At 53.9% G+C, this 26730-nt stretch overlaps 2 protein-coding genes across 20 annotated transcripts in view; one reads left to right on the top strand and one right to left on the bottom strand.

Annotated features, from left to right (window-relative positions):
- The window catches only part of PSMG3 (proteasome assembly chaperone 3), a 476610-nt gene that overhangs the window by 370645 nt on the left and 79235 nt on the right, over positions 1–26730 (top strand). The window lies entirely within an intron of this gene.
- ELFN1 (extracellular leucine rich repeat and fibronectin type III domain containing 1) overlaps positions 1–26730 on the bottom strand; it is a 129426-nt gene that overhangs the window by 25534 nt on the left and 77162 nt on the right. For all 19 annotated transcript variants that reach the window (XM_067705318.1, XM_067705311.1, XM_067705307.1 and 16 more), the window contains one exon: positions 2006–2167. The gene's annotated coding sequence lies outside the window, so the exon portion shown is untranslated. The remainder of the gene's footprint in view (positions 1–2005; positions 2168–26730) is intronic.

The following is a 26730-nucleotide window of genomic DNA, read 5'->3' as shown; positions in this document are numbered from 1 at the left end:
AATTTTCTAAAACGTGGGAGGCCAGAGGTAGCGAGTGACCTCTCCAGCACTGTACATCCGAAATTCAGCAGAGTAGGGTCTGTCCGACACCAAATTCACTCCAAAGACAGACGGACCTTGGAGAGAGGATATTCCAGGCAAAGGTACCACCATGAGCAAAGGCACAGGGTAGGAAAGGACTGAGCTGATGCCAGGGCCTCAGCTAAACCCGGGCTGTCCTGCACCTTCACGGCCGTGCCAATGGCCTGAGGTCAGCACCCCCGAATCCACCCAGCCGGGCCCTAAGTGTACACTCTCTACCACAGCCCTGGGCCTCCGGGGTGTCCCGTCCACCCCTGCGTCACGCTCCACTGCTGTGTGGTTCAGTCTGGACGCCCATGGGGGTCTTAGGCTACTGTGTGGTCAGAGCTGCCCCCACCCCAGACTGTCCTATCTTCTCAACTTCTCAACAAATCCATGGAGAAGGTTCTTGGGGACCCCACCATATTTCATATGGGAAACTAAGGCCCACTGAGGGGCAGGTGCCGGTCTCAGTCACATGGAGTCAGAGCCCAGCCCACCCCCAACCCCGACTTCCTGGATGATATCAGCTAAAGAGACGGGGGGCCACAGGGCAGCATGAACTGCATCCTCACACACTTCCCTCCTGCTAAACCTGGAGGTCCCTGGAGGGACAGGGGTCTCCACCCACCATGCCCAGGGTCTGGCAAATGGCGGGCACTCGATGGCCGTCTGGAGAATGACGGAAGGAGCAGTGACCAGGCGGCTTAACCCCGTGACCCGGCCCCAGCCCAGCGCTCCGCCCGCGCCTGCGCTCTGACCCTCACCCGCGCCAAGCCTGCCCGCCCCCAGGGCTTTGCTCGGCCGCTCCCTCTGCCCAGGACCCCTGCGGCCTCCTCTCCTGCCGGTGGGCTCCTCTCCGTCCTCGATTCCTCTTCAGAACCACCTCCCCAAAGCCTCACTCGAAAGCCACGCTGAGGAGCCACGTGCCGGAGGACAAAGCTTCACAAATCCCCAGACGCCTCCTGTCACAGTCCGTTAGAGTGGGCAGAGCATAAGACCACCATCACTTTAAATGAACCCAGTTTACAGGATTCTGTAACAGCCGAACACGGCAGGCAACAGTCTACTGCAAACACCCAAAACCTAAAATCCACTTTTCAAGGTACCGTGTCACTTACCAACAGCACCTCCTGCTGGTTCAGTGAAACATTACAACCCAGCTCTATCAGACGAGGAAACTCCCATTCACAGCACCTGCCTAGGAGCCAAGTTTGAAAACTGCTGAGTCAGAGTCCCAGGACCACACGAAGTCCTTGTGGCCTGGAGAAACCCAAGATACGGTCGACAGAAGAGGGCATATCTGTGATTTCTGAACGCACTGAAGGAGAACAGCTTGTCCAGCGACTTTCCAGCTGGAGGTGAGACTCCAGCAGACACAGCACAGCTGGTCACGAACACCTGGCCACTGGGATGGCAGCTTCAAGCCCCATCATTCACTTAGGTATTCAATGCAGCATCTCAGATAATTTTTTCCATATGAGCCTGTCTTCAAATATACACGGAGTCAATATTAACATATACCGCGCTGCAGGTATGGCTTTACGCTCCAACACGTGACGCCGCATCTTCTCCCATAAAGTGGTGGAAGACGAAATCGCTTTTACCCCACAGAGCATCCCCTGACTCATCGGGGAGGATACTGGACAGGCCTGAGCACAGCCACTGCCCACTCAGACCATTCTCGGGTCCCCTGAAACCCCCCGTCCCTCTTGTTGAGTCTTAGGGAGCCCCTGCAGCCTTTGCCCGTTTCCTCTGTGGGCTGGGCAGCACCTCTGAACGGGAGCCAGACCCTAAAGGCCGACTGTTTTCTGCAGGAACGGCCGAATTTCCCCCCACCCCTTCCAGGCCGCACCCATGACCCAGCACACCTGCCTCCCAGGTCCTTATGAACTGGCCCTGCCCCCCTTTGCCGGGACAGCCAATGAGCAAGGGCATCCCTTACCTCCGGATCAGGGCCTGCCGATGACCTGGCCTGTCTGAGAAGACCAGGCTGGTGTGTTCCTCCCCAAGGGGGTCGTAGGCATCACATCCTCGTTTCAGGACACAGAGGGAGAGCACGGGTCCAGACAAAGTGCAGGACACGGTGTCACCAAGGCAGCTTCCACTGTGTGGAGACAGAGGGGAGAGGAGTTGAGAAGGGAACGGGCCTTTCGGAAGATCCCATCTACCCGAGCACAGGGGGAGTCTCTGCCCTGTGTGTGCTCACTGTGTGGGTAACAAAACGGAGGGCAAGCGAGGAGCTGACACAGAGGCAAGAGATCAACAGAACTTCGCGGTCCAGACCGGCTGGGCCCGTGGTCACTGCTGCGATTCCAGCCCATTCCACCCTGCGGTGGCCCCGGTGTCGGGCAGGGAGCCCCAGGAACAGAAGCCTTCGACCCCCGGCCCGGCTCTGGCTGACATAATGAGCTTGTGACCTCAGCAATTCAGTTTACAGCCCGAGCCCCCTCGCCTGCCCACCAGGTGTGACCGATCATCTATCCTGGCTCAGCCCCAACCTGCGCTGAGCGTCCTCAGTGCCGAGGACCTTCCACGCGCCTCATTTCACCCTCACTCTTCAATCACTCGATCCCCACTTTGCAGGTAGGGAAACTGAGGGCGAGGGGCCGTCCTCTTGCGGGGGCACACAGGGGAGATGCAGTAAGGAGCCGCGTTTGGACAAAGCCCGCGGCCACCACGCCACCGCTCTCTGCCTTTGTTTCCAGCCAACTCGAGGGCAGCACCACCTGGTTTGGGGCGAGGGGGTGCCCAGAGGAAGCGGCATCTTTGGGACAAGGGGGATCCCGGGAGTAGGATGGGGGCGCTCCGGCACACCTTCAGCCCCTGGAGGCCCGGCAGTGACCCTCAAGGGCCTGGGCAGGAGCCGGATCCCCACGCAGTCTGCCTGCGCCTCCCATCCCCCCACTCGGAAGCCCCCCAGGCTCCTGGGCTGGGGGTGGGAGCTGAAAGGGAGAGGGAGCCTGTCCTGTGAGTGCAAATAGATGAGAGAGTGGCGCATAATTACCTAAAATTGTTGGTTAGAAGCGGATGTAAATAACCAAAAAAATATGTGGGGAAGTGGGGGGAATGCTCATCAATTAGAGTTAATTACTTAACAGCTAATTGAAATAATAATGAATGTATTTGAATATGCTAATGAGGCTGAACCTGCCTTGGAAAAGGTAATTGGAATAAAAATAGAGAGGACGCCGGGCTCAGAAGCTCCCTGAAGCCTGGCCCCCCCGCAGGATTCCAGGCTGAGACCGCAGCCCAGGGACCCAGAGGGCCACATCCCTTCCCACCCCAAGGCCTTTGCCCACCCTGGCTGCCCACCCAGAGTGCCCTCTGCTCTCCTCTCCTGGGTCCCGGTGACCCTGACAACCCCAGCTCGGCCTCCCAGCTGCCCAGAGCCAGCAGAGGGGCTGCCTCGCCCCACGAAGCCCCGGAGGAGAAGCAGGAACGCACGCTTACCGAGCGCCCACCGTATTCCCAGCCCAGCTTCAAAAAGAGTCCCGCATTACAGACGAGGAAACAGCTCGGGAACCCCAGGCACCCTGCCGTCTCGGCCGGCACCGGGCAGGGCCAGGGCCCGGGTTTCCGGCTACCCTCAGACATCCTAGCAAAGCTGTCCGAGGCGGACCAGTGGCCCCCATGCTCCCACGCGTGTGAGCAGAAGCCGGGCCACCGTACGGGGAGATCCGCGGTCCCTGGTCTGCGCGTGGGTCCTGCGGTCTCACACTACCTGAGCTTTCACTCTCCGTCAGCATCGCTTGCAGACCCCAAAACCACTCGTGTGCGCACACGCTCACCGCACTTGGCTTTAACCCAGCCCCGCATCTCGCCCTGCAGCCGCCGCGCAGACCGACCAGAGAGGCCACAGGAGCCCAGGGCCCGCTCCCACCCACCTGCCTCTGATAATACCTCGTCTTTCCGCAAACGGCCTAGAGCATCACCCAGGTGTCACCCCTTGTGCAGGCCCACTAGCTCCCACGGACCTGGGGCCCGGCGGGAGGCCTCTCCAGGGCTGCGCCCCTTCCGGGGTCAGGCTGATTGCACAGATTTCCGACGGCGCCTGCGCTGCTGCTGGAACTCTATGGGCCTGAACAGCCCATAGATACTGGAATCGCGGCACCTGTGGTGGGAGGAGCTCAGGTGAAGCCGGTCACAGATCCGAGCCTCGGCCCGGGAGCTGCCCCGTGCGGCAGATCGGACGAGGAGGTCCGCGGTTCGGGTGGAGCGGCTCGAGCGGGAGACACGGGGTGGGGGAGGGGGGCCGGGTGGGAACCGGGCACGTGATGGAGACACGCTGACCGGTGGGTCCTCGACAAGCCTCGGCTCCCCCTCCGAAGAACAGGGATGATGGTGACCACCTCTCACCGGCCACTGCCCAGGTTGGTCTGAACCCACGGGCCTGAGGGCTCCGAAAGCCCCAGAAACCACCTGGGTTGGAGGGGTCGAAGGTGACGAGCCCCGCTAGCAAAGTGTACACACAGGGATGCTGCGGGTTCACCACGGCCCCCAAAGACCGCCCAGGGACTCCGAGTCTCCCCTCTATTGAGAAGACACCTGTGCAGGGCTTCTGCAGGTGGGAAAGCGAGGCCCAAACCCTCCATGGGGTTGTCAAGGGGGCAGAGAGCACGGGCCCCGAGGCTGTGGCCCCATCAGAGACAGGAAACCTGGGGCTCCTGGACGCCAAGGGACAGGCCCCAGGTCACACGGCGGGGGATGGGGCGGCCGAGGCCCCCCTTCTAAGGTGCACGGTGCGCACGATCGGGTGGCGGCCCAGGACCCCTGCCGCGTCCGGGTGCCCCTCGGGCGGCAGAGGCAGCAGCTGGTGGGGGGCGGGGGGTGGAGGGGCCCAAGTCCCCCGCTTCCAGGAGGAGCGACTCATCCCCGGCGGACGTCAGTCTGGGTGAGGGGGTGGGACAAAGGAAAGGCCCCAACTTGGCATTTGCATTTCAAACACTTCTATCAGCAAAACAAATAACAGTAATTATACCATTTGCATATTTTGCGCAATGATTGTTTAGCGGGGGGGGGAGGGGCTCCTGCTGATGCCAGCAGCCCGGCCTCCCCGCAGCTGCACCCGTGCCCCCCCTTCTCCACGCCACATCCCCCCGACGAGGCCGGGGCGAGGGGGTTCCGGGGGGCGGGAGGCGCCCGCCCTGTCCCCGGGCCCGTCCCACCTGTCAGGAGCCAGGCCCCTCACCTGGGACGCGGGGTGCCACTGGCCGCTTTGGGGCCCTGCAGGGGCGCAGTCAGCCCCCCGACCTGCCAACCTCAGGCCGGCCGGGCTCCTCGTCCAGCCCCCGGGCGGCTCCTCACGCCCCGCCACACGTGGCCCCTCAGGCCCTCCCCCTCTTCCTTCAGCCCCAGCACCAACGACCACCCGCTCCTGCCCCGGAGCCCCGTGGGCCTCAGCAGTGGGGATGCCGCCCCCAGGCCCCTGCGCTCCACGGCGCCTGCCGGGCTCCTGGTGTGCACCGGGGGCTGGGGAGGGCTGCCATCCTGGCGCTGACCCTACGGAGGGGGCACGGTGGGGGGAGCCCCCAACTCAGGGGGCACCGTGGGCCAAGGGGAACGGGGCCGGAGGACAAGGGAGCTGAGCCGGCCTGCCCAGGCCCCTCCCCAGCCGCTGCAGGGGGTGGTGCCTTCCCGGGGTGCCCCGAGCCGGGTTCTCAGCTCCCTCCTGCCCCCGGGGGACCTCGGCAGGGCTCCATCCCTCTGGACCCCGCCTCCCTCCTCTGCCCAGGGTGGCTGGACAGAGAATGGCAGACCCCTCCTGCCCCTACCTCAAGGCTCCAGACGGGGCCCTTCTGGGGGGTGGGGGTCGTTCCAGGCTGGGGGCCACACATGGAGGGAGCGGGTGGGCTAGGGTTCGGGTTCGGGTTTACGCAGCGCAGAGTGGGCCCTGCTGCCCCTCCGTTCCTGCCCCGCCTCTCCTGTGCCTCTTTCCAAGGGACAAAAAGCCCGGGAACGAGAACGGGAGACTGTAGGAAGCCCAGCCCCTGGCAGGCCTGCAGGGAGGACAAGGGGCACGAGAGGGGACAGGTGTGGGAACAGCTCAGACAGCCCGGGAGAGCTGAACCCTGCCAGCCAGCACCGCGTACGTGTGTGTGTGCGCGCGTGCACACGCGTGTGTGCCCGGCAGAGTCCCCGGGGCCAATGCTGGTCCTTCTGTCTGGGTCAGGAAGCAAGGCAATGCACTCTGCATGCCTGACCCCTGCAGCTCAGTCTGGGGAGCTGAGGAGGGGAAGGGGCACGTCCCCCCACCCATCAGGGCTTGGGAGGAAGGGGGTCCCACAGGCCGTCCCACTGCTCTTCCCTCCCGTATCTCTGCCCCCCACAGCTGGGCCAGGGCCCTTCCCAAAGACCACAAGAATCAACCCCAGAGCCACTGCCCCTTCCCCTGAAGGGCAATCATGACAGCAGAGAGACAGCCATGCAGTGTTCCCCGGCCCCACGAGGTGGGAACTGCAGTCGTATCATCCCTGGTTTCCAGATAGAGAAACTGAGGCTCAGAGAACTGACATCCCACAGAGGAGCCAGGACCTGTGCTGGGTCTGCCTGACCCCCTGCTTTCTGCAGGACATGCTCCCAGTGACAGCACCAACAGGACAGGTGTCATTTGTGCCACCATTCTGCAGACAAGGAAACTGAGTCCCAGAGGCATGAGGAGACTGGCCCAGGATCACGCAGGATACTCCTCAGCTGGCCTGACAACTCTTTGCTTTTGACTTAGTCAGGCAGAGGCAGCGAGGGACGGGTTAATTACAGCTCCCAGGCCGGCTGCAGACAGTGCCACCTCCCCTCCTCCCTTTAATCTCTTCCCACTCCGCCCAGACGAAGGGAATCCAGGCTTGGAAGTGCAAATGAGGCCGCTTCCCCCTTAAACTGCGCGCAGAATTAACTCCTCGCTTCACATCCCACAGCCCCACAAATTCCGGATGGAGTAAACAGTTAAATATGAAATATTACACTATAGAAAAAAAGCTAGATGAAAACAGAATTCAATACTTAGCAGTCCTGAGGAGGGAGAAGGCCTTCCAAGCTCTGGAGAAACAGAATAAATTGTACAAGAAAAGAGAGACAGATCTGACCATATAAAAATAAAGGAGGACTTCCCTAGTGGTGCAGCGGTTAAGAATCCGTCTGCCAACGCAGGGGACACGGGTTCGAGCCCAGGTCCGGGAAGATCCCACATGCCGCGGAGCAACTAAGCCCATGTGCCACAACTGCTGAAGCCCACGCACCTAGAGCCTGTGTTGTGCAACAAGAGAAGCCACCGCAATAAGAAGCCCGCACACCTCAACGAAGATTAGCCCCTGCTCCCCGCAACTAGAGAAAGCCTGCACGCAGCAACAAAGACCCAACGCAGCCAAAAATAAATAAATAAAATAATTTTAAAAAATAAATAAAAATAAGGGAAAAGAACATAAAAAATAACATTTTAAAACAGGCACAACATACAGGGAAAACTATTCATAGCACATGTGACAGAGAAATGATAACTTCATTATGTAAAGAATTCAAATTGATTAGGGAAACACTAACAATGTATAAAAAAATGGGTAGAGAAACAGACACAAAGGAAGAAACACAGTTGGTTAACAAATATATGAGACAATGTTCAACCTCTTGCATAATTAGGGAAATGCAAAATTTTTAAATTACATTGAGACACCATATAGGCTCATCAAATAAACAACGATCTAAAAACAACCACTACCACAGAAACAAAACAAAACAAACAAGAAAACACCTAAAGATAATAGCTAGTGCTGCTAAGGTAATGGTGAAACTGGCACAATTCTTTTGGAAAGTCATTTGGTAATACAGATAAAAAAGCTCTGGAAGGGCTTCCCTGGTGGCGCAGTGGTTGAGAGTCTGCCTGCCGATGCAGGGGACTCGGGTTCGTGCCCCGGTCCGGGAAGATCCCACATGCCGCGGAGCGGCTGGGCCCGTGAGCCATGGCCGCTGAGCCTGCGCGTCCGGAGCCTGTGCTCCGCAACGGGAGAGGCCACAACGGTGAGAGGCCCGCGTACCGCAAAAAAAAAAAAAAAAAAGCTCTTGAAGTGTGCATAGCTTACAGCAGACAAGATGCTTAATGGTGAAACTAAAACTTTCCCTTTAAGATCAAGGACAGCACATGGATGCCTGCTACTACCGCTTCCGTTCAAAACTGCACTAGTGGGCTCCACCATTGCAATAAGACAAGAAAAAGAAATAAAAATGATATGACTCAGAAAGGAGGAAACAACTCGAGTTATTCATAGGCATTACATAAAAAAATCCCAAAGAATGTATAAATACAGCGATGGATGACAGAGCTTAGAGTGCTGGATATAAAATCCATATACACATGTAAGCTGGATTTCCCTACATCTGTAGTAAGTAGCAAACGAACATTTATTAAAATTCAGCGCTGCAAATTGATCCGTAGATTCAATGCAATCACAGTCAAAACCCTGGCAGACTTTTTTCTTTTTGTGGAACTTGACAAGCTGATTCTACAATTTAGATGGAAGAGCAAAGGGCCAAGAATGGCCCTAAATAAGAAGAACAAGGTTGAGGGTGGGGGTTTACTCAATCAGATAATTTATTATACAACCACAGAAACTGAAATAGTGTGCTCGTGATACAAGATCAGACAAAATGAACCCATGGATCAAAACAGAAAAAAGCTCAGACACTGAACTAGGAACCAGCCCTTGATATGACAAAGAAGACACAGGAAATCAACGGGGAAAGGAAAGAGTTGTCAATAAATTAGACATTTATCTGGGAGGAAAAAGAAATCAAACCCCTACCTCACACCACACAAAAAATCAATTCCAGGTTGATTACAGACCTCAGTGGGAAAAGAAGAACTATATATTTAAGGAGATAACAGAAAAATACATTGATGACCTGGAGGAAGGGAAGGTGTTCTTCCTATGCACCCATACAAGAATATACTGATAAAACTTTATTCCATGAAAATGAAGAATTCCTGTTCTTAAAATATAACATAAAAAGAAAAAAAACACAAGCCACAAATGTTAGAAGACAGCCATCTTCTATCTATTCCGAGGAAATGCTATTCCATTCCGAATCTATGGACAACTCCTACAAATTAACGAGGAAAATACAGGCATCTCAATAATAAAATGGAGAGAGGTCTCGAAAAGGCATTTCATAAATGAGGACATCCAATAAGCCTCCAAAAAACCAAACCATAAGAGATTCTCAACTTCATTATTCATGAAGACAGAAAAGCTTCAGAAGTCTCACGAGTCGTGTTGGGGAAGCGACGAAGCAGGAGGACCCTCATCCTCTGCTCTGGAGGCCGTTTCACCATCACTTTGGGAAACAGCATGACGTGAAGCTGTACATTCCGAGCTCAGCCGTTCCTCCCCAGGTGTAAACCTCGGACTATGGTACTCACACAACCAAAGACACACAAAGAGGTTCATCACAGCCCCAAACTGGAAACGAGTCTGATCCAGTCCTAGAATGGGATACTCTCCAGCAATGAAAATCCACCCTTGATGAACAGATAAACAGCCCCCAAATGATGCTGACCAAAAGAACGGGGTCAGAAAGACTGGGTATGAAATGATTATCTTTAAGTAAAGTACAAAACGGGCCACCCCAGAATGCATTGTTGGGGGACGCTGATTGCTACATTCGGGAATGAAAAGAGAGGGCTGTATCAGGGAGAAGCTCTTGGAAGGGCCCCCCGAGGGCTGGTGATGTTGTCTCACACTCTCTTAACCTTGACTGTGGTTGTGCAGATGTCCACACAGTGATCATTCTTTCCATTGTTCATACATGTTTTTTGCACTCTTCTGTACATACTGTTCATCACATCTGACAATATGAAAGAGTCAGAGGGGTGTGGGAGGAAAGTCCATCCCTGGGGCCAGCTGTCCTCCTCCCAAGAACCTATCTATCATAAAGAAATAATCCCAAAGAGGAAAAAAATGTATGGCCAAAGATTTCCACTGCCACTTAATATTGAAGAGAAAAAAAACTGGAAACCACCTAAGTGTTCCATGCGAGGAGAAGGACTGTAAATCAATTAGCGCACCCCCTCACTGAACACTGCACCAGCGTTTTAATAACGCTGATGAAATTCTGCAGCTTGGAAAGCGCTCAAGGTCCGTGAATGACCAGAGACAACAAGTTCATTCCAAGACGACAGAAATATGAACATATACCTGCAAAACGCATGTTCAAGGGTGTTCTTAGCAACAGTATTCAGAGCAGCCCAGACCGGAAACAATGTCCGTCAGTGTCAGAAGGGACAGATGAATTGGGGTGGCTCCACCCTGGGAATATTATACAGCAACGAAGATGAAGGAACCATCACATCCAACAACAAAGTTATGTGAATCTCACAAGTGAAACGTTCTGTAAAAGAAGCTAGACATAGAGAGTATATAATCGATGAGTCTGTTTACACAATGTGCAAAAACAGACAAAACTATGCTGCTAGAAGCCAAAATCGTGGTCACCCTTGGGCGGGGCAGGACCCCGAAAGGCCAGGAGGCGACTTCCGGGGGGGTTGGTTAGTTCTGCCTCTTGACGTAGGTGCTACGTATACGTCATGAAAAATTCACTCAATGGTAGCTTGGGATCTGTGAGCTTTTCTGCAGGTAAGTTACATTTCGACTTGTCACAAGTGTTTTTTAAGGGTGATTGATACCAACACGCTGTAGCAAACCCTCAACCTCAGAAGAAAAGACCAGAAAGCCATTCTCCAGAGCGCTGACCTGCTCATCTCTGGACGGTGGGACCACGGTTCATTTCTCCTTTGAGCATTTTCCTGATTTGCTTTTGTGAAAAGATAGATATCTTTTTTTTTTTTTTTGCGGTACGCGGGCCTCTCACTGTTGTGGCCTCTCCCGTTGCGGAGCACAGGCTCCGGACGCGCAGGCTCAGCGGCCATGGCCCACGGGCCCAGCCGCTCCACGGCATGTGGGATCTTCCCGGACCGGGGCACGAACCCATGTCCCCTGCATCGGCAGGCAGACTCTCAACCACTGCGCCACCAGGGAAGCCCAATAGATATCTTTTGAAAATAAAAAATAATTGGGAAATAATACATTATTGCACATATTTAAATGCTAGGCAAAAAAAAAAAAAAAGAAGTGCCTGTGCTAATGAGCATTTTGCAATCCAGAATGGCCTCACGTTTTCCGCGTTGTGGGAAAACTCAGGGCTGACGCTAGCGTGACCAGGACCCTCACCCCATGTTCTCGCAGCTGCAGCCCCGTCATTCCTCAGCAGGAGGCTGACGTGCTAATTTGCTGGGCAAAGGCAGAGAGACCTCGGAGGGTGCGGCGCAGTAAGGAAAATTGCAGCGAAGGGGAGGCCGGCATATTCGGGAGGCATCAGCCCGACGAGCCGTACATAAAGCCATAAATTTGCTAAGTGCTTATTAGAAATATGAAAATGAGGCTTGAAATTTGCTTGTCTGCCTGAAACGAAGGCTGAGGTTCCCTCAGACTCTACTTGGCTAAAAATGTGGTGAGCTGTTCCACTCCAGGCGCAAGGTAAAAAAATCCATCTAGACAGACGTGAGCTCCCTAGAAGAGCCCGTGGCAGCGTCCGCGGCACACCGGTAAACACTCCTCGGAAACGGGCCGGAAGGTCGGCCGGATCCCCCGCGCCCTCCTGCCATCTGTCCGGTGACTCTGGTTCCTCCCTCACGGCGGTCCAGGACCCCAGCCCCAGTGTCCGGCCAGCTGAGCTCCACTCTGGCACCGAGGACAAGGGCCCAGGGACCGCCCACGGGGCACTGACTCCGTTCCAGGCCTTACTCACTCATCTTCACGCCTGCCCTGGCAGGTGGCCCCCGCTTCGCAGCCAGGCTACAGGTGAGCACTGAGAAGCAGCGAGCGACCTGCCACGATCCCGTTCCCCACCGCGCCGGGCAGCCCCGGGCTCAGGCGGCCTCCCTGCGGGACTGGCGCCCGGCAACCATCTGTTCAGGCGAAGCTGCTGAATGGTGACAAACACCTTGCCGCGTTTGCAACGGCAACACTGATAAAAGGCGAAAAAAAGACACGTTCCCAGGAGAATGGGGGGTGGGGGGAAGGGGGACATCCTTGAAAGGACCGGAAATGAACGTGCCCGCGTGAACTGTGCTGCTCCCGCTGAGAACCCTTTTGACAAATGAGACAACAGCCTCGGGGCCCCTGGGCCCCTGGGAGGTCAGCTGGGACGGAACCCAAACACTCCCACCCCGGCCCGCCTTCGCGTGGGCGGGTGGACCCCAGAGGCTCAGCTCCATCGCACAGACGGGGCAGCAGGGGCTCAGCGAGGCCAGGGATTGGTCTCCCGCCTGTGCACTCCCCCACCACCCAGACACCCCCTAGCAGGGGGGGAGGGGGCAGAAGGGGCAGCTGTCCTCGACAGGCAGAGGCCTCAGGCCCATCTGTGCATCCGTGGGTATAAACATAGGCAGGAGACCCTCCCTGCCGCCCCGACGCAGCACCTCTCCCGCCAAGAGGAGTGGGGGCTCCTCTCTGCGGTGCCCAGAAGGACCATCACCCTGTCCTCTCCCCCTGCCCTGGCTTACAGCAAACTCTCCCCCACCCCATTTCTCTGGTCGCTCACACCACTGCCGGGAAGCCCAGATCAGAGAGGGCAGGGGCTTCTCCAAGATCTCAAAGCAAATGGCAGTGGGCCTTGGACCCCAGCCTGGGCAAGAGCTCGATGCCACCTCCTCCAAGAAGCCTCCCCAGCCTGCCCCGCATGAAGGAGCCAGCGGATCGCCCCAGGCCACATCTGCAGAACCCTGTCCTCTGGCAGTGTTCTCACCTCTCTGCTTCTCCACGTCACTCCCACTGACTGTCAACGCCATACGGGCAGGAACCGTGTCTGTCTCCTTTGCTTCTGTGCCCCGGCGTCTACACCAGCACAGGGCTGAGCACACAGTAGGAGCTCAGTAGATGCACGCTTGACACGGGCAAGGACTTGGTTTCGTACCTCCAGGCCTGGCACAGGGTAGGCCCCACAAGATTTGCTGAGTGAACATTGAGAACGAATGAATGGGAAGCAATTAAGCCTAAAACCAGGCAGGTTTTAAGGGTGGGGATCGGGGCGGGGCTGTGTCCCCTCCTCTGCCTCCAGGTGGGACGTGGCCCAGGCCTGGTCCCCACCCAGGCTTGCTCCGGCCTCTACCTGGCACCTGACCCGAGGGTGTGGCCCAAGGGACAGGACGCAGGCTGGCATTGGGAGGGGGCTGAACGGAGTCGGTGGGGTCCCAGTCACTCTGGACTGAGGCTGGTCCTCGAGCCTGGAGGGAGCAAAGGTTGCCAGCACCCGGGGCAGCAGGAACATCTGAGCGGACGTCACGATCGGAGGCAGAGTCGTCGCCCCCTGGCCTGGCGGGGGGCGGGTTCCAGGTCGAGGGGCCGATCCCTCCCCCCACGTCGAGTGCGCGCAGGACCGCGCGGCTGTGACGTGGATGCGGGACGTGCCCCATCCACACTGACCCATGACGCCACTCGCGGAGGGAGGGGCACAGAGGCAGGAAGTCAGGTGAAGGGCTCTGGACGTCCCTCCGTGCAGGAGGCGCCCACGCCCGTGGCCACGCAGTGGGCAGCGGCGGGCCCCCTAGCTGACAGGTGGCCGGGGTCAGGACAGAGGGCCTCTCAGGATCCCCACCTCCCTCTAACAGGAAGCGTCTGTTTTCTTCTGCAGTGAACCGCAGGCTTGTTCCAACGAGACCGAGAAACTCAAGTGCGGTTCCCATGCCCCCACCCTGCAGGGCCAGCTGCCCGGTGGTCTCACGGGACCCAAACAGGCCCCAGCGAGGTGTGCGGCCGGCAGCTCTCAGAGCCAGTCGGGCGAAGTGCAGCTGGCCAGGTGTGGTGACCGTGATGCCTCTTGAGCCTTGGGTCTTATGCCCTCACTTCTGCCACAATCTCCACCTGCACCTGGGCAGCCGGGGGTCTGGGTGCTGGGGGAGGGGGAGGGTCACTCCCTTGGAGGGAGGGGTTGACTGTCTCCAAGCAGTGGGGGACACCTAGGCCCCATTTCCAGCCTCACCACATATGCCTGTGGATGACTGAGAAGCCAGAAATCCCCTCCTCCGGCCTCACCCACCCCTCCCTCCACCCTCCCGGGCCCTTTGTGCCGTCACTGCTGTTGCCATGGGAACGCTGCCAGCTGAGCCGATGATTTCAGGGCGGGCAGAAGGGGAGGAGCTGGGCTGGGCCCGCCTGGTCTTGCAGCAAAGGTCCCGGATAATTAGCCAGATGGCAAAGGAGGCAGGGAAGCCACTTGGGCAGAGGCCGAGCTCGGGTTTAAGGCGAGGGCTGCTTTCCGAGTCTGGGAGCGGGAGGTGGGTGGAGGCTGAGTCCCGCGCCTTCTAGACAGAGGCTGGCAGGACCCACACCTGCCTGGGCTGGCCGGGGAGTGGGAGTGGCCACGGCTGAAGCTGTCTCCAGCCTCAGTTTCCCTCTCCAGAAGGTGGGAGCCAGACCACAAACCCAGGGCTCCCTGCTGCGTCTGGCGGGGGGGGGGGGGACCTGGGGGGCCGTTCAGCTGTAAATGCCCCGGCACATCTTGCGTGAATCACAGCCAGATGGGGGCTTCCGGAAGCTTCCCATCTAATCCGGCTCGCAGGGGGTGGCAGCGTTTGCTGGGGAGAGGATAGCACTTCCCCATCCCCCCGGAGCCCTCACCCCGGGACCCTGATTGGTCCGGCCGCCCCCGGGGAGCCCACCACATGTAGCCCACCTGTCAGCACCGATTCAGGTCTCCCAGACACCTGCTCTGCGCCTGGGGTTGCCATGGGGACGAGCTGGCGGGGTGAGCGTGTTCACGCAGGGCCGTGGGCACCGCCGCGGTGTCCGCACCAGCCGTGCACACAGGTCTGCAGGTGTGCCCGCACCGTGTCCACACACAGCTGTGTGTTCCACACCAGAAGTGGCCCCTTACTCGGGGTAGATACAAGCTGTGCACGGCACACGCTCGTGCAGGGATGCGTGTGTCCCAGCCAGGCCTCACTTGGACCTTGACCGCTGTTCCCTACGCGGCGTGGAGCACATTGTCAGGAGGCAGCTGACGCCTTCTTTTACTTTCTCTCCTTTCATTCCTCAACTCTGCAAGGTAGGGATTCAGGAAGCCTCCCCCAACTTCCAATTAAAGAAACAGAGGCTCAGAGAAAGGAGGTAGCTTGCCCAAGGTCACTGAGCCCTCGGAAAGTTCCGGAGGGTTGTGTGGGGAGGTCCCCAGGAGGGCCTCAAGAATCCACAGACTTGCCTGGTCCAGCCCTGCGCCCCCAGCCCAGAGGCAGCCGCAGCCCCGGCCTCAGTGGGCGAGCAGGTTGCCAGCCCAAGTGCCTCCTGCTTCAGACTCTGCGTCTCACACATACGACGGCGCAGAAGGCTTCAGACTCTGCGTCTCTTCATACGACGGCGCAGAAGGCTTCCGACTCTGCGTCTCATACATACGACGGTGCAGAAGGCTTCAGACTCTGCGTCTCTTCATACGACGGTGCAGAAGGCTTCCGACTCTGCGTCTCTTACATACGACGGTGCAGAAGGCTTCCGACTCTGCGTCTCATACATACGACGGTGCAGAAGGCTTCAGACTCTGCGTCTCATACATACGACGGTGCAGAAGGCTTCAGACTCTGCGTCTCTTACATACGACGGCGCAGAAGGCTTCAGACTCTGCGTCTCTTACATACGACGGTGCAGAAGGCTTCCGACTCTGCGTCTCATACATACGACGGTGCAGAAGGCTTCAGACTCTGCGTCTCATACATACGACGGTGCAGAAGGCTTCAGACTCTGCGTCTCATACATACGACGGCGCAGAAGGCTTCAGACTCTGCGTCTCTTACATACGACGGTGCAGAAGGCTTCAGACTCTGCGTCTCATACATACGACGGTGCAGAAGGCTTCAGACTCTGCGTCTCATACATACGACGGTGCAGAAGGCTTCCGACTCTGCGTCTCATACATACGACGGCGCAGAAGGCTTCAGACTCTGCGTCTCTTACATACGACGGTGCAGAAGGCTTCCGACTCTGCGTCTCATACATACGACGGTGCAGAAGGCTTCCGACTCTGCGTCTCATACATACGACGGCGCAGAAGGCTTCAGACTCTGCGTCTCTTACATACGACGGCGCAGAAGGCTTCAGACTCTGCGTCTCTTACATACGACGGTGCAGAAGGCTTCCGACTCTGCGTCTCATACATACGACGGTGCAGAAGGCTTCAGACTCTGCGTCTCACACATACGACGGTGCAGAAGGCTTCCGACTCTGCGTCTCACACATACGACGGCGCAGAAGGCTTCAGACTCTGCGTCTCTTACATACGACGGTGCAGAAGGCTTCCGACTCTGCGTCTCATACATACGACGGTGCAGAAGGCTTCAGACTCTGCGTCTCACACATACGACGGTGCAGAAGGCTTCCGACTCTGCGTCTCTTACATACGACGGTGCAGAAGGCTTCAGACTCTGCGTCTCTTACATACGACGGTGCAGAAGGCTTCCGACTCTGCGTCTCATACATACGACGGTGCAGAAGGCTTCAGACTCTGCGTCTCATACATACGACGGTGCAGAAGGCTTCAGACTCTGCGTCTCACACATACGACGGTGCAGAAGGCTTCAGACTCTGCGTCTCTTACATACGACGGTGCAGAAGGCTTCCGACTCTGCGTCTCATACATACGACGGTGCAGAAGGCTTCAGACTCTGCGTCTCTTACATACGACGGTGCAGAAGGCTTCAGACTCTGCGTCTCACACATACGACAGTGCAGAAGGCTTCAGACTCTGCGTCTCTTACATACGACGGCGCAGAAGGCTTCAGACTCTGCGTCTCATACATACGACGGTGCAGAAGGCTTCCGACTCTGCGTCTCACACATACGACGGTGCAGAAGGCTTCAGACTCTGCGTCTCTTACATACGACGGTGCAGAAGGCTTCCGACTCTGCGTCTCACACATACGACGGTGCAGAAGGCTTCAGACTCTGCGTCTCTTACATACGACGGTGCAGAAGGCTTCCGACTCTGCGTCTCATACATACGACGGTGCAGAAGGCTTCAGACTCTGCGTCTCATACATACGACGGTGCAGAAGGCTTCAGACTCTGCGTCTCACACATACGACGGTGCAGAAGGCTTCAGACTCTGCGTCTCTTACATACGACGGTGCAGAAGGCTTCCGACTCTGCGTCTCATACATACGACGGTGCAGAAGGCTTCAGACTCTGCGTCTCTTACATACGACGGTGCAGAAGGCTTCAGACTCTGCGTCTCACACATACGACAGTGCAGAAGGCTTCAGACTCTGCGTCTCTTACATACGACGGCGCACAGGCAATTCTCCACGTCGAGAGCCTTGCACAGCCTCTGCTGACAAGTGCCGACTTCTGGCTGCCTCTTTCCCGGCTCCACTCAGACACGCCACCTGCCCCGGGTCCCTCCCCGCCCCCGCCAGCTCCCCGTCGCCCTCCTCGCCAGAACGAGGAGAGGGAAGCACCGCCAGCAGGCAGGATGCTGAGTGGCCTCAGCACACGCACCAGGCCGGGGTGGGGAGGCGGCAGGCCTCTGCCCGGGTCAACAGAGCAGCCCGGCCCGGCCCTAGAGCCACTGGGGTCCTCTGAGTGCCCGGGCTCAGCCAGGAGGCTGGACGGAGCTGTCCGGGCCCCAGCGACCAGCTCGGCGGGTTGGGGTGTGGCTGCAGCATGGGGGGGCGGGGGATGGGTGCCAGCGGCCTCTCCCCACACCTCACAGCAGCACATAACCAGCCTCTCCACCACCATGCCTTCCACTCGGCACACCAGGCACGGCGCAGGCAGGGGGACCAGGCCCAGAGTCACAAGTGGCTTGTCCACGTCACGGAGCCAGGGCATGGCGGCCACCGGGAGGGTCTGGCGGGGGATCAGATCGCTGCACGCGGCGCGGGCGCTACCCTGCTGGATGCGCGGGCAGCCCGGCGCTGCTGCGCTGGGCGGCCAAGCTGGTCTTTAAATACCCCGGTGATTTCACGCCGCGGCGCCCTCCTCTTCCCAAGTCACCTGAGGCGCCAGGCCGCGCGGCTAACGCCTCCTGAGCTGTGAAGGTCCATTTCTCAAAGTTAAACATTTCCCAGGCTCCCTGGCCACCACGCGGTGGCCCACGTGGACACCACGCCACCCCCAGCTCTCGCTGCCCAGCAGGTGTCCGCAGAAAACCGACCCCCGCAGCCAACCTGTGGGGCACCGAGTCGGGGAGGACAAGACGGCGGCAGGAACCTCACCCCAGTGCAGCCTTCAGATTCCGCCCCACTTCACGGAGCAGAAACCGAGGGAGGGGCTGCGAATCCCCTAACATCAGCGACCACGGGGTCTTACCCAACTCTGGGTCCCATGGGGTCCAGCACAGGGCCGGGCACCCAGCAGGTGTGCTGCCAGGAGGAACTCACCCGAGGCTGCAAAGCAGTGAGCGGCAACCACGGATGGAGACCCCAGACCCCCGGGTCCACTGCGTTGGCCTGGGAGGCCTCCAACTGACCTCTGTCGCTTCCGTGTGAGGCGGCCTGACCCCTCAAGGCGACCCTGCCTCTGTGGGTTGGGGGGGGACGTGCTGGAAAGAGGCCTGAATGCGGACTCAGTCTCAGTTCCGCTACTGCCTGCCTCCATGAGCCTGCTGCCCCAGACGCTTCCTGGGCCTCAGGGTCTCCACTGCCATCTGGTACCATCTGCCTTGGAGCCAGGGGTCTTCTTCACTCCCATTTCTTCCAAGCCTCTGTCCATACTGACACCGTCTTTCTGCAGTCCCTGTAGGTATATCTATCCACCATCCTTTCATCTACCATCAGCACCTCATCCACCACCTAACCCATCCGCCATTCATCCATCTTTCAGCCATCCATCTCCCTGTATTCATCTATCATCCCTCTATCAATCCACCCCTCTATCCCTAACACATCTATCCGCCCTTCCATCCATCCATCCGTTTCATCACCCATCTATATCCATCTACACACCCACCACCTCACCCATCTACCCATCCATTTAATTATGAAGAATGTATCAAGCAATCCGGGGCCAGGGCTGGAGCCCAGGTCCCCAAATCCTGACCCAGGGCCCTTTCCAGGTTGCTGGGTACTCAAACAGCTCAAGGAGTACCCATTCTGTCACTGGCATTGGCTGTGATCGCTGCCGGCTTGAGGAAGGGCTCCCAGCCCCACTGGAGGGCTCCTGCAGATAACGGAAAGCTAAGGGACCAGAGAAGCCCCCACCACGGGCCCCACTTCAGGACTACGTGGACCTGGTCAACCCCCCGACCTGCAACAGACACATGACTGCAGAGGCTTCACATCGGGCCACACCAGGGAAACTGGCTGTAAATGGACAACGTGGTTAGGGAATGCAACAGAACAATGGAAACTAAAGGGACAGGACACATTCTGCCCTTGCCACCAATTCCACAGCTTCCCAAGGGTCTGTGGTGCACCAGGTTCCAGCCACCAGCTAAGGTGGACTCGGCCTGCCCAGACGAGCCCTCTGCAGACCTCAGGCAACAAGGACAATCTGAAAACCCAAAATTATACCAAACACCCAGAGACATATGCACGATTCCTCAGCAGCCCGTGCCCGCGTCTTCTTCCCCGTGTGTCCCCTCATCCTTTGGCTCCTTCGCTGTCCATCTGTACTGTCAGACCTCAGACCCGTTATATGAATGGAGCAGAGACCAAGATCCTGTACAGCCCTGAACTTGTGCTTAGATGCAGGCAAGCACATTCACATGCATAATGAACACATCCAGCGAGCCATGCAGAGAGACCAGGTTAAAAAACGATGTCACTACTCGGTTACCAAAAAGAACGGGCTTCTGATAAACACAACCTGGATGAACCTCCCGGAAGTGTTGCTGAGTGAAAACAGATGCGATCCCCACAAGTTACTGTACGACTCCATTTATACAGTATACTTGAAAGGACAAAATTACAGGAATGGAGATCAGTTTTGCCAGGGATTAGGGACGAGGGTGGGGGGAGGAAGCTGAGTGTGCCTACAAAAGAGTGACATGAGGGATCTTGGTATGGATGGAGATGTCCTGTGTCTGGACTGCATCGCTGTCAATATCCTAGTTGTCATATAGTTTTGCAAGAGAGCACCCCTGGGGAGAAATGGGTAAGAGGTACCCAGGATCTCTCCAAATTATTTCTCATGACTGCACGGGACTCTACAATGGATCTCAAAATAAAATTGCTGATCTAAAATAAACGAAATAATGCCACTGAAAATGGGTGGTATTTTTAATAAAAGGTGTAAGATCAACTGGATTAATATGTATGAGAAGAAATGAAGATGAATCCCTACCTCACACCACAGATAAAAAATGAATTCCAAGTGGACTGAAAGTCAACGTCGAACGTAAAACAATAAAGATTCTGAAAGACGACATGGAGGAGGCTCTTCAAAAATTTGAGGTGAGAAAAGATTTTGTGATGAGCTAACAAAAAGCACTAACTCAGAAGGGTAACTTGGACTGCATTAAAATGAAGAACTTCTCATTAAGAGACATGAATGACCAAAAAAAAAAAAAAAAGAGACATGAATGGAAGAGGGAAATATCAAGCAGTAGAGTGGGAGGAGACACTTGCAACCTATATAATCAAGATCGGAAGAGTTTATAGATAAGTAAAGAATTCTTACAGGGCTTCCCTGGTGGCGCAGTGGTTGAGAGTCCGCCTGCCGATGCAGGGGACGCGGGTTCGTGCCCCGGTCCGGGAAGATCCCACATGCCGCGGAGCGGCTGGGCCCGTGAGCCATGGTCGCTGAGCCTCTGAGTCCGGAGCCTGTGCTCCGCAACGGGAGAGGCCCCAACAGTGAGAGGCCCGCGTACAGAAAAAAAAAAAAAAAAAAGGAATTCTTACAGATATACAAGATAAAGGCAGAAATCTCAATAGAAAAAAATGGGTAAAAGTTTTGAACAGATTATTTCACCAAAGAGAATATCCAAATGGTCACTAAACTTATGAAAAGGTGTTCACCAGGAGGACTAAAATGAAAAGGACGGACAATATCAAGTGTTGACAAGGATGCGGAAAACCCAGCACAGAACGCGTGCTGACAGGTGGGGCGGACTCATGGGAGTATAAGTTCGTACAACCGTTTTGAAAGGCGTTTGGCAATATCTACTCACATTGAACACAGGTTCCACCTATAGCCCCGCCGCTACGTATCTGTCCAGCAGAAATGAGCGCACATGCCCACCAACAGGCACGTGCAGGAGTGTTCGTGGCAGCTCTAGCCACAACTGCTGTAGCCTGGAAACAACCCAAATGTGCATCAACAGCAAAGACAAAAGGGACACCGTCTAAAAACATAAACTACACGTACACCGCCGACACGGACGGAGCTCACAAAAACCGTGTTGAGCAAGAAGCTGGCCTCAGAAGAATGCATATCGCGTGCTTCCATTCATACAAAGCATAAGAACAGGAAAAACTATAGGATTAAAAATCAGAAAGGTGTTTCCGTTTAGGGAGAAAAGAGGGGTAACAATCATATGGGAACACGAAGACGTCCCGGGACGCACGTAATGCCTTATTTCTTGAACTAGCTGGTTCTTCGATGAATTCCACTTTGTGATCATTCGTGGAGCTGCCTGTTTTTTGAAGTTTTGTTTTCAGAAGACGGCGCTGTGAGATGGGACCTCCAGCACGCTGGAGGAAGAGGGCTGCCAAAGCCTTTCTCCAAAACTACAGAAATAGTCAACGCGATAAAAATAACCATGTCAATATCTTAGAAATTGACCCAAAGACATTTATCCAAGAAAAAGTATGGAACTCTGAGTAAGGCAGGGAGAGTCTGTGACATTCTCACCTGGAACGGCTTCCATCTCCCCGCTCCCAGCTCGGCTGACACATCTTCCTAACAGGACAGCACAGGGCAGGCTGTGAAAACTAGAAGCTTCCCTGCCAGAGGCTGATTTGATGGAAAGCAGTGGGCACTGAACTCACGCTCAGCAGCAGTGATGTCAATTATGAGCAGCAATCTCAGGGGTGAGTGAACGAGAAGAGCGAGCGATGCTGCAGGGCTGAGACCGCGATCCTGGCCGGGGCAGCAACAGACCAATGGACTAACGGGAAACTTGACAGAGAAAGACATGAAATGTGACAGTCACAGAGGTGCCGGATAAGCTCTCCACAAACACCCGGCTGATGGGTAGCGTGCGACAGGGAACGCAGGCAGAGCCCAGGAAATTCACACATCCCTGGCCCGCCGAGAGCCTGTGCACGTATGCGGGGGAGATGCGAGAGTCTGACAGGGAGTAAAAGCCAGAGCAGACTCGAAAACCGCCTGGTCCTTGAATGTGCTCCTAAACCCACCGACAGACAGCGAAAGCCTGACACAACCTCTGACCGATAACTGCCTGACCACTAAGCGAAGCGAACACGGACGTGACCCACAGGAAGCCAAAATTTAAAATAAAAGCAGGAATGTTTTTAAAAGGCAGACTAAGCAGAGACATCGGTCATCACACACCGGGGGACAATGGCTTTCAAACTGTTAGTCCAGGCGAGTTACTCGATAAGAAAAAACAGCAACAATAATGACTCTCAGGGGGAAAAAATAAATTCAGAATCCAGAGGTGCTACGTATGTTGTCTCAACTGCCCACTGTCAACACAAAATTACAAGATATGCAAAGGAGGAGGAGAAGGGAACTCATACTCAAAATAAAAAGCAGTCAGTAAAAACTGTCACCGAATGTCACAAGATGCCGCGTATAGCAAGGGCTTCAAAGCGGCGATCGTAAACCTGTTCTTAAAAAAACACAAAAGACAAATCATGTTTACAGATCAAAGGAAAGTATGATGACAATGACTCAAAAACAGAGAACCTCAATGAAGAGAGAAGAATTATTTAACAAAGTTCTGGAATTCAAAAGTGTAATAACTGAAGTGAAAAACTCATGACGGGCTCAACAGTCAATCTGAGATGGCAGAAGAAAGAATGAGTGACCCCAAAGATAGAGCAGAAGGAAGTATCCAATCTAAAGAACAGAGAGAAAAAACAGGGAAGGAAAATAAAGGGAGCCTCAGATATCTGTGCGACAGCATCAAGGACACCAATATGTATGTGATGGAAGTCCCAGGAGAAGAGAAAAGAAAGTGGTACGAAAATACTTCAAGAAATAAAAGCTAAAAAGTCCCCAAATTTGATGAAAAACATTCATCTAAAATATGCAAGATCAACAAACCGCAAGCAAGATAAAAACAAAAAAACCCACCTGGACACATCATAGTCAAACTGTCGAGAGACTGAGAAAATAGAAAGACAAAAGTGGTCCATCACACGCAGGATAAAGACAATACGATCAATGGCTGATTTCTCACCCAGAACTATGGAGGTGAGAAGGCAGTGGGACGGCATATTCAAAGTGCTGAAAGAAGAAATGTCGAGCATGCCAGATCCCATGAAACTATCCTTCAGAAATGAAGGGAGACTAAGGACCTTCAAAGACAAACGAAGACGGAGAGAACCTGGTGCTAGCAGACCTGATTTACAAGAAGTACTGAAGGAAGTCCTTCAGGCTGGAAGAGGTCACGTCCAGCGGTAACTTAAATCCACAGAAAGAAATGAAGGGCACCAGAAATGACAAATGTGTGGATGAATACAAAGGACTCTGTAAATGTATGATTTGCTCTTTCCTTCCCTTAGCTTCTTTTAAGAACATAAGATTATATAAAGCAATAATGATAACACTGTATAGCTGTTATAACTAGCTAGCATATATTGGTGTACTACACATGACAACAACAGCACAAAGGAGGGAGGAGGAAAATGGAGCTATACTGGAATAAAGTCTCCATATTTTACCATAATTAAGTCAGTGCTAATCTGAAATCATCTGTATTAAATTAAGATGCATATTGTAATCCCCAGAGCAACCACTAAGAAAACAATGCAAAGAAATAAAAGTTTAAAAAATTAACAGAGGACTTAAAATAGTACACTGGGGGCTTCCCTGGTGGCGCAGTGGTTGAGAGTCCGCCTGCCGATGCAGGGGACGCGGGTTCGTGCCCCGGTCCGGGAAGATCCCACGTGCCGCGGAGCGGCTGGGCCCGTGAGCCATGGCCGCTGAGCCTGCGCGTCCGGAGCCTGTGCTCCGCAACGGGAGAGGCCACGACAGTGAGAGGCCCGCGTACCGCAAAAAAAAAAAAAAATAGTACACTGAAAGTATCTACTTAACAGCACAGAAGAAACAGAGGGGAAAAAAGACGGCGCACGTAGAAAACAACTCAGAAAATAGCAACCACATCAAATCAAAAATTGCGTTATAAGTGAATGAAGTAAATGTTCCAATCAAAAGGCAGAGGTTGTCAGGCTGGAATAAAAGAACCTCCACATATATGCTGTCCAAAAGTGATACACTTTAGTTCCAAATGGACAGCTATGCTGCCAGTAAAAGGATGGAAAAAGGCATGCAAACAGTAACCACATCAGAGCCAGAGTGGGCAAGTTCACTTCAGGCAAAGGAGGCTTTAAGAAAGGCACCAAAGCCAAGAGGGATAGTTCATGATTATAAACAGGTCAACACCTCGAAAGAGATGCCAATTATAAATGAATACGCCTGTGACAAAAGAGCTCTGAAATACAGCAAGCAAAAACTGAGAAAATGGAAAGAACTGACACAGACAATGCACCAGTGATAGCTGGAGATGTCAATACTCCACTTTCAATAACTGAGAGAACTAGACAGAAAAAACCAGCAAAGACACACACGACTTGAACTACACCATCACCCACTTAACCTAACTGACGTTGGTGGAAATCCTACCCAGCAAAGATACACGTTCTTTTCGAACACACAAGGTACATTCTTCAGCAAAGACCACATTCTAGGCTACAAGACAAACCTCCATAAATTTTAAACGAATGAAACCACAGAAAGTATACTCTCCAACCACAGGGGAATTGAAATAAAAATCAACAGAAGAAATAAATCTGAGAAATCCCAAATATCTGGAAAGTAAACAACAGAGTTGTAAATAGCCCAGGAGTCAAAGAAATCACAAAGGAAATTAGAAAACGTCTTTAATTAAATGAAAATAAAACAGAACATATCAAAATCTATGAGCTGCAGCTAAAGCGGGGCTCAGACCAAAATGTACAGCTTTCAGTGCACATCAGAAAAGAACAAAAACTCCAAACCGAAACATCTACCTTAAGAAACTAGAAAAAGCCAAAGCAAGCAGAATAAAGGAAATAATACAAATTAGAACTAGACTCATGAAAGAGAAAAACAAATACCGTATATTAACGCATATATGTGGAATCTGAAAACAACTGGCACAAGGAGAGAAAAGATCTAACACTGATGCAAAAACAGAAAAAACTCAGAGAAAATCAAAATTCAGTTATCTGAAAAGATTAACAAAATTGACAAAACCTTTAGCTAGACTAAGGAAAAAATGAGAAGACACAAATTACCAAAATTCTTCTTACCAGAAGAAGATGTTATTATTAAAGAGAAAACATCACTACCAATCCTACAGAAATCAAAGGGAGTATATGGGAATACTATGAACAATTTTATGCCAACAAACTACACAACTTAGATGAAGTGGGCAAATTCGTAGAAAGACACAAATTAACAAAACTGATTCAAGAAGCAATAGAAAATCTGAACAAACTTACAGCCATTTCTTAAAAATGAATGATTAATTTAAAATATTCCCACAAAGAAGAGCCCAAGCCCAGGTAGCATTAGTGGTAAAGTCTACCCATTATTTTTTAAAAATCATATTGATTTTTACAAATTCTTTCAGAAAAAAAAAGGAGAAAAACTTCCCTGCTCATTCTATGAGACCAGTAATTTTTTCCCTGATACCAAAATCAGACAAAGACATCATAAGAAAATAACAGACCCATATATCTCATGAACACTGCTGCAAAAATCCTTCACAAAACATGAGCAAACCAAATCCAGTGACAAAGAAAAAGGATTGTACAGGTGGCATTCATCCCAGGAATGCAAGCCTATTTAGCATCTGAAAATCGACTAAAGTCATACGAGTAAGATAAAAGGACAAAAGCCACACGATCATTTTAGTAGATGCAGAAAAAGCATCTGACCAAATCCAACACTCATTCATAAGAATGCTCAATAAGAGCTCTCCCCTGGTGGCGCGCGGTGGAGAGTCTGCCTGCCAACACAGGGGACGTGGGTTCGAGCCCTGGTCCGGGAGGATCCCACATGCTGTGGAGCAACTGAGCCCGTGCACCACAACTGCTGAGCCTGCGCTCTAGAGCCCACAAGCCACAACTACTGCAGCCCACGAGCCTAGAGCCCGTGCTCCGCAACGTGAGAAGCCACCGCGATGAGAAGCCCGCGCCCACAACGAAGAGTAGCCCGCGCTCGCTGCAACTAGAGGAAGCCCGTGTGCAGCAACGAAGCCAAAAATAAATAAATACAATAAATAAATTTTTTAGAAAACATGCTCAACAAACCGAGAATACAAAGGAACTTCTCAAGCTGATAAAGACCATCTAGGAAAGCCACGGCTAACATCATACCTAATGGTGAGACACTGAATGCTTTTCCTCTAAGGTCAGGGATGAAGCACCTCTGCCATTCAACATTATTCCGGAGGTTCTGGTCAGTGCAATAGGAAAGAAAAATAAAAAAAGGTATCCAGTTTGAAAAGGAAAATGGAAAATTC

The sequence above is a fragment of the Pseudorca crassidens genome, chromosome 15 (genome assembly GCF_039906515.1).
Source record: "Pseudorca crassidens isolate mPseCra1 chromosome 15, mPseCra1.hap1, whole genome shotgun sequence".
Taxonomy (NCBI): Eukaryota; Metazoa; Chordata; class Mammalia; order Artiodactyla; family Delphinidae; genus Pseudorca; species Pseudorca crassidens.
This window is presented reverse-complemented; position numbering and strand designations above follow the sequence as displayed.